Source organism: Hevea brasiliensis, chromosome 10 (assembly GCF_030052815.1).
Source record: "Hevea brasiliensis isolate MT/VB/25A 57/8 chromosome 10, ASM3005281v1, whole genome shotgun sequence".
In the NCBI taxonomy this organism is placed as follows: Eukaryota; Viridiplantae; Streptophyta; class Magnoliopsida; order Malpighiales; family Euphorbiaceae; genus Hevea; species Hevea brasiliensis.
This window is the reverse complement of record NC_079502.1, coordinates 99326614-99336394: the sequence shown is the minus strand read 5'-3', so window position 1 is coordinate 99336394 and position 9781 is coordinate 99326614. Positions and strand designations below refer to the sequence as shown.

Here is a 9781-nt window from a genome sequence, read left to right as displayed (position 1 = left end):
AAGTTAGAAAAATAAACTCTTACTTTTTCTCCTTAAATCTTTATTTTCCCTTCTTATAATCCAATGATATTAATTAACAAAGTCATTTCTTTTTTTTAAGTAAAGAATTGAGAGATTAGGATTCAAATATAAGTCTGCCAGGTGAATAATATGCCTTCAGCCATTGAATTAATTAATTAAATCGATTCTTCATATAAGAATTCAGGCAAAAGAAAAAAAAAATCAATCAATCGAATTCATTGATAAAGAGATATGACTATTTTCCTACCTAATCATAGAAACGTAAGTTTGAAATATCAAAGTTGCAAAAATTTTCCATGCTGAAGTCAGGCAAAGGTAGGGAATTGATTGGTAAGTCATTTTGATTTGATTATTTTAATATTTTTAAACATTCTGAGATTTATTTTCGAAGTTTTAAATTTAAATTTATGCTATTAAATTTAAATTTATCTAATGAAACTACAAGGGATGGTTGCAAATTGCAGAGATTTTGTTGGTTGGCTGACTTGGAAAGTGAATGAATGAATTGGGGACCTTAAGGAATTTAACAACATATTTGTCTTTTTTTTAATTAATTCTAAAATTTTATTAAAACAAAATATATTTAAAAATTAAAACAATATTAACATATTAGATAATTTATAACTAAGTTCCTGAGGTATAGCAAAACCCACATATTAGTCTTTGATTTATTTTTAGTAATAATTTAATTCTTAAATTTAAATTTTATTAACAAATTAGTTTATGTCGTTAACTGCTTTTTAATTTGAAATAATTGATTTTATTAGTAAAATATCCTTATATCTAATTTTTATAATCAAATAATTATTTATTTTATTTTATATAATTACTTAAATATGAAATAAATAATTATTTGAATATAAAATTTAGATGCATAAACTATTTTAATAATAAAATAAAATTTTAAGGACTACTTTGTTAATAAAATAAAAGTTCAGTGACTAAATTATTTTACATTGAAAAGCAGTTAATGGAGCTAATGGCCAATTTAGACGGCAAGGATTTATTTATTAACAGAATTAAGCTTTGAGAATCAAATTATTACAAAAAAAATGTACCAAAGAGTAATATGTGAGTTTTGCTATTCTTAAGAAACTTAATTGTAAATTTTCCAAATATTATTTTACCTCCATATTATTTAATGAAATAAATTTTATACCTTCATGGAAAAATACCCCTTTTATTTAATTTCCTTTCCAAATTCCTACCCTTTATTTGTTTTCTTTTGAAAAAAAAAAAATCCTGTATATCTCGTGTGTGCTCTTATATATGGGATTTTTTTTTATTTAATTTTTTTTCAAAATGCCTCCCTTTTTTTTTTAATTAAAATCACCATTCATTTGGGGCCTAATTGTATTAAAAAGCCAAAATTTTGTGTAAATTTAATATCTAACCCAAATTTTTTTAATTTTAGCTATTGAGGTTCAATTTCTGAAATTGATTGTAATTTTATTAAATTCATTTAATTGATCAAAATTAATTTAAAAAATAATATTTTATTCATTAAAATTGATTTTATAAATCTCAAATTCATTTAAAGAATTGAATTATTGGTTTAATTAGGCCTTCATTTTGCAATCTAGTGATATTTTCATTCTGATAGAGCAACTTAGAAAAATCATGTGGTAGGAGTAGTTGCAAAAAATTTTTCACATTGAAATCATATAGGCTTTTTTGGGAATAAATCATAGGCAAAAAAAATTCAATTGAATTCCTACAAAATAATTATATAATTTTTGGTAATTTTTTTAAATTAAAAGAATTGAATTCTTTCACTTATTATATTTCCAAACATGATAATTGATAAAAATAAAAATAATGGAATTGAATTCTTATAAATTTTTAATTTTCAAATAGGTTGATAGTGAGAGTGGGATGAGAATCAATACTTGCAATAGTCATCTTTGAAATTTCCATATAGAAGTGAAAATCAAAGTATCCTTTGAACTTGGAGGAATTCCAAGATCATTAAAAAATCTTTGCAATTTGAGGTTCCTCTCTTTGTCAGAAGTCAACCTCAGCCAAGATATAAGTGATATCCTTGACATTCTTTCAGGATGTATTTCAAATGTGCTAGAGTCATTGGAGTTAAATCGTTGTCAGTTATTTGGTCATTTGACCAATCATCTTGGGCATTTTAATAGTTTGACCTACCTTGATCTGTCGGCTAATTCCATTTCTGGTCCAATTCCACTGGATTTAGCAGAATTGAAGTCCTTGACATATCTAGTGCTTGAGAGTAACAAATTGGGTGGAACTCTACTCTCCCTGCAAGCCTTGGGGGGCTTACAAATTTGGTGATGTTTGATATTGCTCACAATTTATTGGAAGGTAATGTTTCTGAAATCCATTTCGCAAACCTCACCAAATTGAGAATAATTGATGCTTCTGAGAATCGTTTGATGTTGAAAGTTAGTTCCAATTGGATTCCACCTTTTGATCATCTTGAAATCTTACGATTGAGATCTTGGATTATTGGTCCACAATTTCCAGTGTGGATTCATTCGCTAAAGTATTTGGATGAAATGGATTTATCAAACTCAGGAATTTCTCGTAATATTCCCTTTTGGTTCTGGAACATGTCTCTACAATTTTCCTTAATGAATCTCTCTCACAACCAACTGCATGGAGTCATTCCAGATATCCTCAATATTGATCCATCTTATTCTTTCATTGACTTGAGTTCAAATCACTTTAGAGGTCCATTACCTCGTATCTACTCTAAGGTAAAGGGATTAGTTCTTTCTAATAATTCGTTTTCAGGTTCCACATCTCACTTCCTTTGTTACAAGATGAATGAGGTGAATACAATGACGAATATTCTTGACCTTGACAATAATCTTTTATTTGGAGAAATACCAGATTGCTGGTGGAATTGGTCACAATTGTGGTTTTTAAGCTTGAACAACAACAACTTTAGTGGCAATATTCCTGAGTCGATTGGAGCTTTAACCCTGCTTCAATCCATGCATCTTCGTAATAATAGTCTCTCGGGTGAGATACCATTGTCACTTCAAAATTGTACAAGCTTAACCACACTCGACTTTGGTGAAAATGAATTGATCGGGCACATTCCAATATGGATGGGCAGAAGGCTTTTGGATTTGGTTATTCTTAACCTTCGCACAAATAAGTTTCATGGCTATATCCCCAAGCAACTTTGCCATCTGGTTTCTTTGCAGATTCTAGATCTTTCTCACAATTATCTTTCTGGGACCATTCCAAGCTGTATTAAAAACTTCATTGCTATGGCTACAACTGATTTTGTGGCTCAAATTTATGCAATGCCTACTCCATATGCATTTTTTGGAGATGATACTGAGATTGTGATGAAAGGAAGAACGGTTGAGTATGACATTATTCTTAAATTTGTGAAAAGCATGGACCTTTCTAGCAATAATTTATCCGGAGAGATTCCGAAGGAAATTACAAGACTTGTAGCATTACAATCCTTGAATTTTTCGGATAATTTTTTATCTGGAAAAATTCCTGAGAATATAGGTGCTATGAAATCGCTAGAAGCTTTGGATTTTTCTCAAAATCAATTATTTGGGGTAATTCCTCAAAGCATCACAAGTTTGACATTTTTGAGCCTCTTGAACGTATCCAATAACAATTTGAGTGGAAGAATTCCTACAAGCACTCAATTGTCGACTTTCAGCTCATCTAGTTTCATTGGCAATAAAGGACTATGTGGACCTCCACTCAGTAACAATTGCAGTGAAAATGGTGTTATACTCAACAATGGAATTGTAAAAGGACAAGAAAAAGGTGACAATGGCGTTGAAGTGGATTGGTTCTATGTGAGTGTGGCACTTGGATTCATTGTGGGCTTCTGGAGTGTGTTGGGTCCTCTTTTGGTTAATAGACGATGGAGGCATGCGTATTTTCATTTCCTGGATTGTTTGGGGAACAAAATTTGGTGGTTTAAGGTAAATGTTGTTAGAGTCTGTTCTTCCCATGGTTTTTAGTGATGTTAATCTAATATAGTGTAGATTTCTACCTTTATGGTAACAGGATATGAAACAGATATAGCTACCCTTGTTTTGTGTATATAAAAGTTATATACAAATCTACGTTCCCTTGTGAAAATTTGAATGGAGTAATATTTCAAGTAGTGTAGTATATTTTAAATGGTGCCTCTTGATTAGTTCTTGTAGAAACTCCATTGTCTGTTTGGCATCGTGCTCTACATCTTCAGCTTTGGCTCTGTATTTATTTGTTTTGTATGCTCTGTATTTTTATTTTCAGCTGGTTCTTCTTCCTTTCTCCCTTCTTTTTTTGTACTTTCTGTCAGGTTTTTTCACTTAGCATATACTGCCTAGGTTGGGTGTAAGGGGGAAGCCTGAAGGCTGGGTTTAGCTGGCAGTACATGCTAAGTTTTTCCTGGCCATTAATAAAATTCTGGTTTATCAAAAGAAAAGGTGTCATCTAATAGAGTTTATATTCATCATTGAGAAGGATAGAATTTGGAACCCAGCCAAGTATCCTTCCTTTTTTCTCATGAACAAATATGTCATGGCAATTATCCTTGATTTTGAACTAGCTAGCATAGAAAGCTGATTATATCCATTGATTGGATTTAAAGCAATTAAAGTTTGATGAATTTTGTAGTTGATTAGAAAAGAATTTTTGTTTTGAATTGCATGCTTGGATTACATAAATGATGATACATTTCCCCCATGGGAGATTAGTCCCATATGGATTTTCTTCATTTACTTCTTTAGTTTGATATAAGATTGAAAATGTAATGTTTAGCCTAGCGTGTTTTAGGGTAAGAAAGCACACCATTTACCTGATAAATTCAGGTTCGAGTTTTAACCTCTCCCATCTCTCCATTAAAAAAAAAAGAAAAAAAATTAAAAATGTAATAAAAATGAAACAGTATACAAAATTTATCGGTAGTCTGATTATTATTTTTTGAGATCGATGTAAAATTGTTGATTGCATATTTATATTAATGACTTTATGTAAATTAGTTTTTTTTTTTTGATAAGCAATTTATTTTATTAATACATAAGGAAAAACTTAGCATGTGAAGTCTAGCTAAAACCTAATAGTTTGACCTCTCTAGTATGCCCTACTTAGGGTAATACATGCTAAGTGAAAAAATTTGGAGCAAGACAAAAGACGAGCCTAGAGATTGAATTAATCAACCTAAGCAATAAATAGTAATAAAAGAAGCATAACATAACAATTGCCTAAAACAAACATAAAACCCAACCATCCAAATCAAATAGCAAGAACAACCTTATAGGTAAATTAGTTATTAATTATGAAATTATCATTCTCAAATTAATTTTTACGTAATAAATAATTATAATTTATAAAAAATAACAAATAACTATAATATTTTAATAAATAATATTTTTAGTAATGTTACAAACAGGTTTAGGTCGGACAATTTGAGTTATTTTAAGTTACCAATCATTTGAATCTTATCTCTTTTGGACAGATTTGTATCTTATCATTTTAGGTTACGAGTAATTCAAGTTACGCATCATCTTATTATATAAATTATGCGTAATCAATTTGGATTGATTTGGATCAAAATGTTAATTTTATTAAAAAAATAATTTTATTAATTAAAATTTTGATTGATTGAATTAGTTAAAATGTGCTAATTTCGAGTTGAATTATATGAGTTATTGAAAATTATTTACAAATCTGTTTAAATTGAGTGAGTTTGAGTTTAGGTGATACATCAAATCAAAATTTGCAACCTCTAATTCCATCCATCTTGTAATCAAGTAATAATTAGGAGACTGAAAATTGGTTTAATTATGGTGATAGTGATCTCAATGGTTGCTTGTGTGAAAGCTAGCGGGTGGTCTTGCTCCTACCCGCACGACATGTTCTTATACATAATTGATACGTTACCAGCGCGAGTCACTGTGAAAGAAGTGGGTATGACTTGTGGGAAATTTTTTTTTTAAGGCGAAATGACTTGAAAGGATATTTAAAAAATTATGCATTAAATTCTCCTTTTTTTTTTTCCCCCATAGATCGTCTTATTAATCATCAATCTATTAGCGTATCCTAAGGACATGGTAATTCTAGCTGTATGCGCAACCTAGCTAGTTTACGGTCCTGCTCATGCATGCAAGACGTGTTAATTACAGCAAGCAGTTGGGATCAGCACTCGGGAAAATTAGAGTTGATTTTAGCAAACCAATTCTATATCCACCATTCATTTTGTAATCCAGCTGCATACTCACATGCCAATCAATTTCCTAAGTTGATTTTAGCAAACAGAGTCTAAATCTACCATTCATTTTGTGATCCAGTGATATTAATTAATTACGTTGAGTCTTCATACATGACTCAAAATTTGCACCACTTATCAAGAATCAAGGGGGAAAAGAACTAAAATCAATCAGTCGCATTCATTGATAGAGAGATCTGACTACTTTCCGTGCATGAGGACTTGTAAATATAGACATTTCAAGAAAAAAATGAATTGAAAGGAAATTGACTTGCCAATCAATTTCAATTTCCAAATTTGATTTTAGCAAACGTTGCCTAAAACCACCAACACCATACATCTTGCAATCCATTCATATTAATTAGCTATGTTGACTCTTCATATAACTAGAAATTCATCCGTGCGTTGCGCGGATATTTTTAATTTTTTAAAAATTATTTATATAATAAATAATAAGAATATAGTATCTAAATTTAGAAGAAAATATTAAAAATATAAAAATATTAATTTTTAAAAATATACCTTATAAATATTTGTGGAAACTCTTGTTTATCGTTTCCAAAAGCTTTTTTTTTACTACAATTTTCAAGATTTAATAAATGGAGGTTTGTAATGATTTTACATTTATATAGTTTTTTTTTTTTTGCTATTAAAGTTTAGTGGAGTTATTTTTTCAATATTAATTATGCTTGGTATTCATCCATAATAATATAATTGTAACTGTGACTTTTTATATGCCACTATTAAGTTCATTAATTATTTTTTATTTTACTTGTTATTATTCTATTTATCTTCCTCTTTATCCATAATTGAGCATTATTTCATAACTTAGTTTTATGATGTGGCCTTATTTGATAATTCAATTTTATGATATTTATATGGAAATAGATTTATATAGATGTTATGTTAAGAATTAGAAAATTGAAAAATTATACTAATGAGTGATTACTTAAAATAATATGACCATAAATTTAATAAGACCAATAAATTTTATTTAATATATACATATTAGTTATTAACAATTAATGATCAAATATAGCTAAACATGAGGAAATAAGAAGCATCAAAATTATGGGAAATAACTTACTTATTTATATTTTTAATTATTTATGCTTATTAGTTCCAAATTTAAGAATTTTTTGCTATTATAATTCATTTATATATATATATATATATTAATTTTATTTAAATTTTTATATTATGTATTAAAAAACTAAAAGTTGTATATTAATTAATGGTAATAATAAGATTTATGAATTTTGTTTAATATATACATATTATGAAAGAAAAATGTACATTTTTTGCTATTATATATAATTCATAAATATAGATGTTTACTAATTTTATTTAAATTTTTATGTTAAATATTAAGAAACTAAAAAGTCATTTAATTAGTGTTGATAATAAGATTAATGAATTATATATATATATAAATGAACCACTAAAATGAAAATAAAAACGAATTCTCTCCATAAAAGATGTCATTCGGCCTAAGAAAAAAAATTTTCTTTCAAGGTAAAATTTCTAGCGCCATGGCAGACTTTGCATCTCTCATCAGCCTTGATTTGTCATATAATGAACTTGAGCTCGATGGAGGAACTTGAGCTCGATGGTAACTCAGAAAATTATGATTCTTTTTGCATTAACTTAGTAATATTGCTAAGGATCGCGGGGCAAAGTTTTAGAATTTTTAGAGCTTATTTGGATAGTTTTTGCAAAAAGAGTCAATTACAAGGACTAAATTGAAATTTTACATATTGTGATGGATGACTGTTTGGATGGGCCCAGGAGGGGCTGTGTGATGTGATTGCGTTGTGAGTGTATGATTTGTGAATATAGAAGTGCGTTTTAAGCCCTTTTGTAGGTTGGATAGGTCCTAGGTATAGGGGAGACTCTGCCAGATTTTCGGCATGACTTAGGACGTATTTGGTCTTTTCTTAGTTTGTACTGAGTCAAATTTATTAAATGATTGTAATAAAATTGTCAGGTGAGCCGGGATAGCCTTCTTCCTTCGCCCAGCCGCCACAGTGACCGCTGTCAAGTCTGTGAGTAAAATATTAATTTTAATTGTAATTTCGATATTATTATATGTTCAAGCATGCCCATGCATCACTTGTATGCATATATCTATGTAGTTAAATTCTAGGCACGTTTTATGTTGCATTCACAACTGTTAAAGTGCCATGGATGTTGTTGTGGTAATTTGGAGCAGTGTGCGTGCGTTGGCGTGCGTGTGATGTGGTGTTGGCTATGGATAGGACGGGTAGTCACGGTTTGAGATCTTCGTTGGGACCCGGTCCTTCGGGGTAGTCACGGCTTGAGTTCTTTGCTGGGGCCCCGATTTGGTTTATTAAGCGAAAGTACAGCTTGAGTTCTTCGCTGGCACATGTTGGATTTAAGAGAGCTGTATAGGGGATCAGCTCCCATATATTATGATTGATATTACTGGGTGTGTGAGTGCTCCAAATTACCTTTTTGCTGTTATGATGTGAAAATATTACTGATATTGCATTTCACTCTACAGGGTGCATTAGTTTTAGATAGTTATAGATATTATGGTTAAAATTGATATTTTACTCTCTGAGTCAAATGCTCACTCCTGTTCAATATTTTTCCAGGCCACAGGAGGATATTTTTGAGGTTAACCTGCTTTTCTCCCTCGCAGGTCATTTATTAATGTTTGTATAAACCTGTTAACTCTAGAATTTTCGTATGTGTTAGAAATATTTATTTGATTTGGGTCTGTAATATAAATTGTTATTTTAGACCTGTAAACTTATTATTTTATGCATGTTGATGGATTGGATGAGGGAGCAGAGCTCCCATTTATTTTATGTTGTTATGAATATGTGGAGGGTGAGCTGAGCTCCCCAAATGATTATATATTGTATTTACAGGTCGGGTGAGTCAAAAACTCCCCGTTGAAAGGTCCATTTTATGCATGTTGATGGACTTATTATTTTATGCATGTTGATGGACTGGATGAGGGAGCAGAGCTCCCATTTATTTTATGTTGTTATGAATATGTGGAGGGTGAGCTGAGCTCCCCAAATGATTATATATTGTATTTACAGGTCGAGTGAGTCAAAAACTTCCCTTTGAAAGGTCCATTTTATGGCCGGACTCTGTCCGATTGAATTCTTGAAATTGGGCCCAAATGGGCCTTAGAGTTGGGTTAAGGAATAGTTAGGTTTACTACGGGCCTCGTGGGCTTTAGGATGGCCCAAGTCCTAGTGCCGGTCCGACCCATAGGTTGAGTCGTGACAAATGTGGTATCAGAGCTTAGGCTCTAGATTCATAGGGAAAATTTGTCTAAAGTGTTGGGAAGAGTCTAATAGGAGTCACATGCGAAAAAATAAGGTCCACATTTGTCTTGCATTGTCATCTTTGCTTCTAGTTTCTGCTTCATATAATTATGTATAAATATGAGTCTATAGAGCTGTGTAACATGCTGTTTTGAATTTTGTGGGCTAATGCTGCTGAATTTCAGGAAAATGCGTAGAAGCAGGAGAGGCGCCACGCACGAGAACGGATGTGCTGACGAGGTGTCGGCCA

General features: G+C 30.6%; 1 pseudogene; it reads left to right on the top strand.

The window, feature by feature from the left end:
• The first annotated feature begins 468 nt into the window (after window positions 1-468).
• Window positions 469-4508, top strand: LOC110673019 (receptor-like protein EIX2; annotated as a pseudogene).
• The last annotated feature ends 5273 nt before the right edge of the window (window positions 4509-9781 follow it).